This window comes from Heptranchias perlo, chromosome 24 (genome assembly GCF_035084215.1).
Source record: "Heptranchias perlo isolate sHepPer1 chromosome 24, sHepPer1.hap1, whole genome shotgun sequence".
Classification (NCBI taxonomy): Eukaryota; Metazoa; Chordata; class Chondrichthyes; order Hexanchiformes; family Hexanchidae; genus Heptranchias; species Heptranchias perlo.
Genome location: NC_090348.1, coordinates 35,414,041 through 35,424,081, shown reverse-complemented (window position 1 = coordinate 35,424,081; position 10,041 = coordinate 35,414,041).

Here is a 10,041-nt window from a genome sequence, read left to right as displayed (position 1 = left end):
TAACAGTAATCAGATGACGATCATTCCAAGCAGATCTTTGAGGTGTACTGTTTAAAATGTCCTGCTAAATGTTTGTCCTCCCAACAAATAACACTTTACCCCTGAAAATGTTACTTGAACTAAAACCATAGAAAATGAGTCTTAAAGGGACTAAAACACCTTTGGTACAGAAAAGTGCCAATCAGTAGAGACAAGAAAATGGCTACAAAGGATCAGGTTCAGAAAAAAAGCAGAAATAATGGGATGGATTTTCGTGCTGGTTGCAGCCTATAAATGGTTCTAATCGGCATATAGCTGATTGGAAATATGGGTAGAGATCAGTTGTCCTCAATCTCCAGCCTCAGGCAAATTTCCAGTGGGTGTTTTGAGTAGCACAGGAAGCTCCTATCAGAAAGTTTTGTTTCAACATTTTAAGGCTATTTCCTGGCCCTTACGCTGGTTTTGGCCTCCATCATGTAGATATCCCAGATTGCTAAGCAGCTGTTCAATGCAGAAGTGAAGACTTAAAGAGCCAGGAGAAGGCCCAGTGATGGTTTTGAAGAATCATTTGTAATTGGTTGTTTGCTTTTTTCCCCATTTTTTGGTCCATTTGGTTCCTTGGGCCAAAAGTCATATATGGATAATGGGTTTCCTAATGGGAATCCTGCTTTATTTATGTCCTTGTGAAGAAGAGGAGCAGGAGGAATGGAGGAATGCCAGGCAGACGAGACAGCACCAGAGGAAGGTTTGTAGTCATCGGCATTACCCTCCAAACTGCTACTACAAGCTGAGGTGGACTTGCTTGGACTTGTCTGAGAAACTGTCTGTGTAGGTTAAAAATACCCAGGGAGGCAGTGACCGAATTGCAATACATAGAGCAAGGATATCAAAGGGTTGTCACGATCAATGGCAGGCAAATTGACCTACACACACCTTAAGTCACTGAGACCCCATGCTCTGGAATTCCCTCCCCAAACTCCTCCACTGCTCCACCTCTCTTTCCCCCTTCAAGACCTTCTTCAAATCCTACCTCTTTGACCAAGCTTTTGTTCGCCCCTCTTAATATTCTATGTCTTGGCATCCATTTACTGCCTCAGGTTATTTTGCCAAAAAACTTCCATTGAAGTTTTGGCAGCAGAACAATAAAAGTTCCAAGGAGATTAACTCCCATAGTTTCAATCTTAACCTGAGGCTCAAATGCGAACAACTGAGGACCCACTGAGAAAGACTGCACGAGCATCACTTTAGTTCTCTTTTGGTTTTTAATGCAGTGATATCTTAAAACCTGAAGCAGAAAGATCAAGCATTCTGGAACTCATACTGGATGCCCATACTGAACATTGGACTGAACATTAATATGTATCCTGTTGTTTGTATCAAATATACTTGCCTATAAGGTTATCCATTTTCCAGATAAAAACAGCATTCAAACAGTAGCAATCCTGTCTTCAAATAGCAGTGGATTCAAAGTTCTGCAGAAGCTCTCATTGCAACCTTAAGTTGTCTCACCCCCTGGTTTTCCCACCTCTCACTGCTCCTAGTCTTCCCCTTCCCTGTCACTGTCTGCTACCAGTCTCCTGTGGCCTACTAGCTCTCAGCTTCTGGCCTTGTATCACTAGCCATCTGCAAAGCAGTTGCTGAGTTTGGAACATTTGCCTTACACATTATAATCAAACTTCCCATTCTCTGTAGCTTATGTGGTAACTCCAGAGACAGCATGAAATTTGATTTCAATGGCTGTTGATTGTTCGAAGGGCTGCCACTTCACACCAGAACAGCTGTAAAGTAGAAGGCCAGGAGCAGAGTGTAAGAGGGCAGAGGAAGACTGAGAACAGAGAGCTACAGTGAGACTGGGAACAGAAAGTGAGAGAGTTGCAGGTGACTGGAAGCAGAAAATGAGACAGTTGCAGGATACAAGGAGCAGAGTGTGATTGAGCAGTAAGGAGGCCAGAAGCAAAGAGAGAGCAGCGGGGGACTTGCATGTAAAATGGTCCTGCCTCCTATTTTCAAACTTCAAATTGTGACTTAAATTTCTCACCTTATATGGCAGTATATACAATAGTCAAGCTATGTCTTTTTAAAAATTTTTTTGCAGCAATTCTTGAAACTTGGGCCTTAGGCATCAAGATCAAGGCTCACATACTTGTCAATGATATCATCATATATGCATAACTTGTATGTATCAAACAATCTAGAGGTTCCTAATTATGAGTTAGGTTCATGAGTGATACAAAAATCATATTCCACAGCTGGCAGCCATGTGTTCTCCTTGTAATGTGTTTTTCTTTTCCCAAATATTTTTTTGTGGATCAAAAGATTCTTTTGTGATGTATGACTTTTATACCACAGCTCCATAAATAAACAAAGTGCCAAATCAAGTCGGAGGGAACAGGAAATGTGTTCTTACCTTCAACTCCAAGGGAGTCAATAAGGCAGAAGTTTGGGAAAAGTTTGACTTTCTTTAGTATTTTATTATTTTTTTAACTAGTGGACTTCCTACGATGAAGCTTGTGGGAGTTGGAGGATATGTAGAAGATTGGGAGGAGATGTGGTGAGACAGAGCGAAATGGATGGTGGTCAAGTGTTTATTGATTTGGTTCCAGGAAAACTTGCGCCAATTTTTTTGTGCTATGGGTTCATTCATAGATCATGCTCACCCGCAGCTACTGTCCACTGCTACACTTCTTTGTTCAGCCAAGATGTTGGGAATCTCCCCCTTAAAAGTTTCCATGGTCATCGAAATGCTGACCTGTGAGCTGCTCTTCAGCGTGACTAATACATTTCATTTCTTATTCTACTTTGAATTTGTCCATATGACACCACAGGTAATGCAAATCTGGATACAGGAGTATCTAATGGACAGGTATTTGTTTTATCCTGTGCAAGCATATAGGGTTAGCGGGTAAACTGAATTGTAATGTGGAGCTGTTGTAGCTGCGATAAGATGTTTGGGTGCCTCTTAGCAGGTTAAGACAGTGAGTAGCTGAGCCATCCAGACCAGGACACCAGGCTCCATCCCCGATCTGTGTTGAGGCAATGATAGGGGTGGTGTGATTAGTCTCAGTACCCCAGGATTAGGGAGGGGGAAATTAGTCAGGGTTCCTGCTCCTACCTGTGTTTGTGTGGATGTCCAGTGAGGATAGGATCAGATTCAGCTATTATGCCTCATGCAATTGAATAGCCTGCTGACATTCGTCTAGGCTCACTGATGAAGAATAAGTACTTGAATGAAGAATAAGTACTTGAATGAAGAATGAGTACTTGAACAAGCTGTTGGAAGACATCCAGCAAGGAGCCAATGCCTTCAGAAAAGAAAAATGGAAAGGAGAAAATTAGCAGGAAGAGGACAGGAAATATGTATGCTACCGGGTAATGTTTTCACTTCATTGGAAATACATAAACAGCTTATTTGACTTTAAAAAGTTCTTAAAGAAAAATGACTTAAGCAGCGTATGTGTTGGAATGTTCCTGGAAACCAATATCTGACCAGGACAGAGACTGCAGTAGAAAAGTGAATTCAGTGAAAAGCAATAAGTAGGCTAGCTCTACATTTTACAGCTGTTCCTTGTTCCACTATCAATTTGAAATTGTTCCAATTTAAAGCAAATCTCTGCTTTTTCTTTTGCAAAAATAATGCTCCATTTCCTAATATTAATGTCCTTCACATTGGTGATCAGAAAAAAATTACTTGTGCTTCTGCTTCCACCTCTTAGCTATTTTTGTTAGGCAAGGGTGTTAAAGGTTACAGAACCAAGGCGGGTAGGTCACTTATATTCTTCCTCTAATTAAGCCTCTTTCCTTATGTTCTCTGCCTCATTTACAGGCTCTCTGTTCAAATGCTGAGAACTGACATTGAAATCTATGTTCCAGTAACATATCATTGGAGGTCTGACTTGTATTGCCCCACACGTCATTATTTACCTCCCCAACATCATTTTTTGTGAAAAATTAAGCAAAGATGTGCTCTAAGTTGGAACAATTTTAAATATATTTGTTAATACCACAGTATAACTAAGGCTGTATTTACACTACAGTTAAAGCATCAATGGATTCACTTTGCACTGACACTAAAGTTATAGTGTGAATTAGTGAGAGGTACCGGCAGAGGCGGAGCATAGCAGACCTATGTGGCAACAGAGCGACAGAGGGCCCATAAAGAATGGGGGAAAAGGCCTCGAGACCAGGGATACCAGCGGCGGAGCAGAGCGGTGACAGAGGGCCCATAAAAAGCGGGGAAAGATGCCTCGAGACCAGGGATACCAGCGGCGGAGCAGAGCGGTGACAGAGGGCCCATAAAAAGCGGGGAAAGATGCCTCGAGACCAGGGATACCAGCGGCGGAGCAGAGCGGTGACAGAGGGCCCATAAAAAGCGGGGAACCAAGATCGAAAACAACAACAAAAATCAAGGAGTTATGTCACAGGACAGCAGGTAATTGATTGGTTGGTGAGCATTTTTTTTTCTCTAAACTAGGGCATCTGTTTACACTAAGAGCTGGGAAATTAAAAAGGGGTTGGTTAATCTGGGTAAGTAAACAGTAAGTAAATTAACAATAACAGTATTGTAAGCCTTTAGTTTATTTCTGTTAAGTTGAGTAGTAATCTAATAAAGAGAGGCATGGCAGGACACCTCAGACCCGTCGAATGCACATCTTGAGCCATGTGGGAACTCCAGGACACATGTGTAGGAAGTGTCGTCAGCTGGAGGAGCTTGAGCTCCAGGTGTCAGAGCTTGAGCAGCGGCTGGCGTCACTGTAGTGCATCCACGAGGCTGAAAGCTACATAGAAAGTACATTTCTGGAGATGGTCACCCCACAGCATAAGAGAGTACAGGCAGAGAGGGACTGGGTGATCACCGGACAGACAAGGAGGACCAGGCAGGTTGTGCAGGAGACCCCTGAGTGCATCTCACTGTCTAACCGGTATTCAGTTCTGAATACTGGTGAGGGAGAGGGTTCCTCTGGGGAGTGCAGTCAGAGCCAAGTCCACGGGTGACTCAGCTGTAGGTGGGGGGAGGGGGGGAGGAGAAAGGTCAGGAGAGCAATAGTGATAGGGGATTCAATAGTTAGGGGAACAGATAGGCGTTTCTGCGGCCGCAGACATGATTCCAGGATGGTATGTTGCCTCCCTGGTGCCAGGGTCAAGGATGTCACTGAGTGATTGCAGAACATTCTGAAGCGGGAGGGTGAACAGCCAGAGGCTGTGGTCCATATCTGTACCAACAACATAGGTAGAAAGAGGGATGAGGTCCTGTAGGAAGATTTTAGGGTGTTAGGAAAGAGATTAATAAGCAGGACCTCAAAGATCGGTATAACTCCCAGTGCCACACACTAGTGAGTATAGAAATAGGAGGATACAGCAGATAAATGCGTGGGTGGAGTGATGGTGCAGGAGGGAGGGCTTTAGATTCCTGGGGCATTGGGATCAGTTCTGGGGGATGTGGGACCTCTACAAGCCGGATGGAGTGCACCTCAACAGAGCTGGGATCAATGTCCATGCGGGGAGATTCACTAGTGCTGTGGGGAATGGTTTAAACTAATTTGGCAGGGGGATGGGCACCTAGATGTAGCATTGGAAAGGAGAAACAAGGTGCACAAAGGATTGGGAGAGACAGATAGCACTAGAGTAAGAAATAGAACGGTATTAGGTGGGATCAGACATTAAGAGAGAATACAAGAAGGTCTAAGATAGGTTTACAGTGCATGTGTATAAATGCACGAAGTGTAGTAAACAAAGTTGGTGAGCTGCAGGCGTAATTAGCCACATGGGAATATGATGTTGTAACAGAGACTGGGCTCAAAAAAGGGCAAGATTGGGTACTAAATATTCCTGGATACAAGGAATATATCAGGAAAGATAGGGAAGGTAAGAAAGGAGGGGGGTGGCAGTATTGATTAAGGAGAATATTGCAGTGCTAGAGAGAGAGGATGTCCTGGAGGGGTCAAGGACAGAATCTATTTGGTTACAGTTAAGAAACAATAGAGGTACCATTACACTACTGGGTGTATTCTATAGGCCACCAACCAGTGGGAAGGATATAGAGGAGAAAATATGCAGGGAAATTACAGAGATGTGCATGAGCCATAGAGTAGTGATAATGGGGGACTTCAACTATCCTAATATGGACTGGGATAATAATAGTGTATGGGGCAAAGTGGGGGAGGAATTTTTGAAGTGTGTTCAGGAGAACTTTCTTGACCAGTATGTTTCCAGCCGAACAAGGAAGAAGGCATTGCTGGATCTGGGTCTGGGGAATGAGGTGAACCAAGTGGAGCAAGTGTCAGTAGGGGAACATTTAGAGAACAGCGATCATAGTATCAAAAGGTTTAGATTAGCTCTGGAAAAGGACATGGACCACGCTAAAGTAAAAATATTCAATTGGAGGAGAGCCAATTTCAGTTGGATGAGAACGGATCTGGCCCGGGTAAATTGGACTTAAAGATTGGCAGGCAAAACTGTAATTGAACAATCAGCAGCCTTTAAGGAGGAAATGGTTCGGGTACAGTCTAGGTTCACCCCGCGAGGGAGAAAGGCAGGGCAACTAAAGCCAGAGCTGCCTGGCTGACAAAAAAGATAGAGAGTAAGATGAATCAGAAAAAAGGGGCGTATGACAGATGTTAGGTTGATAATATAAGTTAGAACCAGGCAGAATATAGAAAGTTCAGATGAGAAGCGGGAAAGGAAATGAGAGGCAAAGAGAGCGTATGAGAACAGACTGGCGGCCAACGTAAAAGGGAATACAAAAGTCTTCTACAGGCATGTAAACAGTAAGAGGAGAGATGGGACCGATTAGGGACCAAAAAGGAGATCTACGCTTGGAGGCAGAGGGCATGGCTGAGGTACTAAATTAATACTTTGCACCTGTCTTTACCAAGGAAGAAGATGCTGCCAAAGTAACAGTAAAAGAAGAGGTAGTTGAGATACTGGATGGGCTAAAAATTGATAGAGGAGCTACTAGAAAGGCTGGCTGAACTTGAAGTAGAAAAGACACCCGGTCCGGATGGGATGCATCCTAGGTGGCTGAAGGAAGCAAGGGTGGAAATTGCAGAGGTGCTGGCTGTAATCTTCCAATCATCCTTAGATACGGGGGTGGTGCCAGAGGACTGAAGAACTGCAAATGTTACACCCTTGTTCAAAAAAGGGCGTAAGGATAAACCCAGCAACTACAGGTCGGTCAGTTTAACCTTGGTAATGGGAAAACTTTTATAAACGATAATCCAGGATAAAATTAACTGTCACTTGGACAAGTGTGGATTAATTAAGGAAAGCCAGCATGGATTTGTTAATTTGATTGAGTTTTTGATAAGCTAACAGAGAGGGTCGATGAGGGGAATGAAGTTGATGTGTATATGGACTTCCAAAAGGTGTTTGATGACAAGCCTATTATGCAGAATAAAGGGGCAGAGGCACATGGATACAAAATTGGCTAAGTAACAGGAAACAGAGTAGTGGTGAACTGTTGTTTTTCTGACTGGAGGAAGGTATATAGTACTGTTCCCCAGGGGTCAGTACTAGGACCGTTGCTTTTCTTGATATATATTAATGACTTGGACTTGGGTGTACAGGGCACAATTTCAAAATTCGCAAGTGACACAAAACTTGGAAAGGTAGTGAACAGTGGGGAGGATAGTGATAGACTTCAAGAGGATATAGACAGGCTGGTGGAATGGCTGGACATGTAGCAAATGAAATTTAACACAGGAAAGTGTGAAGTGATATATTTTGGTAGGAAGAACGAGGAGAGGCAATATAAATTAAAGAGCACAATTCTAAAAGGGGTGCAGGAACAGAGAGATCTGAGGGTATAATCTCGTTGAAGGCGGCAGGCCAGGTTGAGAAAGCGGTTAAGAAAGCACACGGGATCCCAGGCTTTATAAACAGAGGCATAAAGTACAAAAGCAAGGAGGTTATGATGAAACTTTATAAAACACTGGTACAGCCACAACTGGAGTATTGTGTCCAGTTCTGGGCACCGCACTTTAGGAAGGATGTGAAGGCCTTAGAGAGGGTGCAGAAAAGATTTACTAGAATGATTCCAGGGATGACGGATTTCGGTTACGTGGATAGGCTGGAGAAGCTGGGGGTGTTCTCCTTAGAGCAGAGAAGGTTGAGAGGAGATTTGATAGAGGTGTTCAAAATCGTGAAGGATCTAGACAGAGTAGATAGAGAGAAACTGTTCCCGTTGGCGGAAGGGTCAAGAACCAGAGGACATAGATTTAAGGTGATTGGCAAAAGAACCAAAGGCGACATGAGGAAAAACTTTTTTACACAGCAAGTGGTTATGATCTGGAATGCACTGCCCGATAGGAATATTTTCAATAATTTCCAATTTTCTCCCCACCTTCTCTCACTCAAGCCGGGGTATGTTTCCGTGAATTCCAGCAGCCCTACTTTACTTTAACGAAGTGACCGCGCTTCATCTCTGAGCCGAGACCATGAATGCGAACAGACTTTTCTTTATTCATCATTATAGTCGAGCCTGATGCTACCCTCATCCAATGTCCATGTATGCGCACTTTGCTGCACGTGTCGCTCGCTGCTAATCAGAAGTACAAACCTTGGCTAATTTTTACCCTCCCAAGTCCAGGGTACAGAGGCTCCACTGCTGCTCTAACTGAGGTCAGCTAATTCAGCACACACTGAGAATTTAACCTGGGATCATCTTAATGTGAATACAAAGAAAAACTTGATGAGGTGTAAACGGGAACAACAGCGTGAATTGGTCATAATTCTAACCTCCATCCCATTAAACATACGTGGGATCATTCAAAAGCACAATAATCAATAACAAAACTCTATCATGCAGTAAGAGGGTGGGTCAAAGTTCCACTAATAGCATTCAAGGCACTGGTTTCGATGAGATACAGAGTCCCGACAGCTATTCAAGATATAGGATGCACTACAAGAATAGCCATTGGGAAGCAGCTACCAGCCTGCGGAAATTCAGGCGGGCCTTGGTTGCTGGCTGGCACTCAGGTAAGTGTGGGGACCAGGGTTCCTGGGAAGGGTCCAGAGCGGGAGAGGCCTAATTTTTCCTTGTAAGGCCCAGAGGAGCACCCCTGTTCCTTCGGGCTCCACAAAGGAAAGTAAAAAAAAAACTTACCTTGAATGGCCACTTCCAATTCCGATCCTCTTCCGACTAGAGCTCACTAGCTTCTCCGTTCAGGTCAGAGTTAAAATCGTGGTCGGAGCCCTATGATGTCATCAGACCCAATCTGCACATTTAAAGGACCCTGCATGCTACCCACAATGCCTTTGAAAGTATTCTATTTGCCCTCAGCTGCAATGAAATTAATGATTACCCTCAGTTAAACTGTATGATTTTCTCCCTCATACCTTTGAAGTTGGCCTTTGTAAAGCTAAATGCGGTATTTCCAGTGGTCATCATCTGATCACAACGTCACACCAATTACATAAAGTAAAGGAAATAATATTGGATGGATTAAATATAACTAGAATGACCAAAGATTAGGAATAATCCAATAGAACAACTGAAAATTAGAACAGTGCAATGCTCTATGGTTATATTATCACTGAATTGATAACTTTCTGATTATAAGTGACATCCTTTTACACTAACTACTTTAGAGTTAATAGAAATCAGCAAAAGTAAAAGAAGGAAGCAATTTTATTAAAAGTCTCTGTGCTTTCACTTTGTTTTAGAATAGTAAATAATCAATAATAGATGACCTTAGATTAAAATTAATATAACAGTTACAAATTCACCACTTTATTGCACTTTACAAAGTGGAAAATTGGAAGTGAAAAGGTGGAATAATCATTTATTACCTCTGCAGGTTTTTTCAACCCCAATTCAATCTTGATTTGGCTTCCACTTGTAGAGAACCATTACTGGGAAGGTATCACAACATGAACCCTTTGAAGCTCACAAAAGAACTTTGCACATGGGTTGTAGAACACCAGGGAAGCAATTAGACCACACAGCCAAAAATCAAAGTTTAGCAGCTGTCAAAGCAAATAGTTTCAACAGTTTAATCATTTTTGTTCTCTGGCAATATGTATACGCCAACGCACTTTCAATACTGTTGTTCCAACCAAAAACAT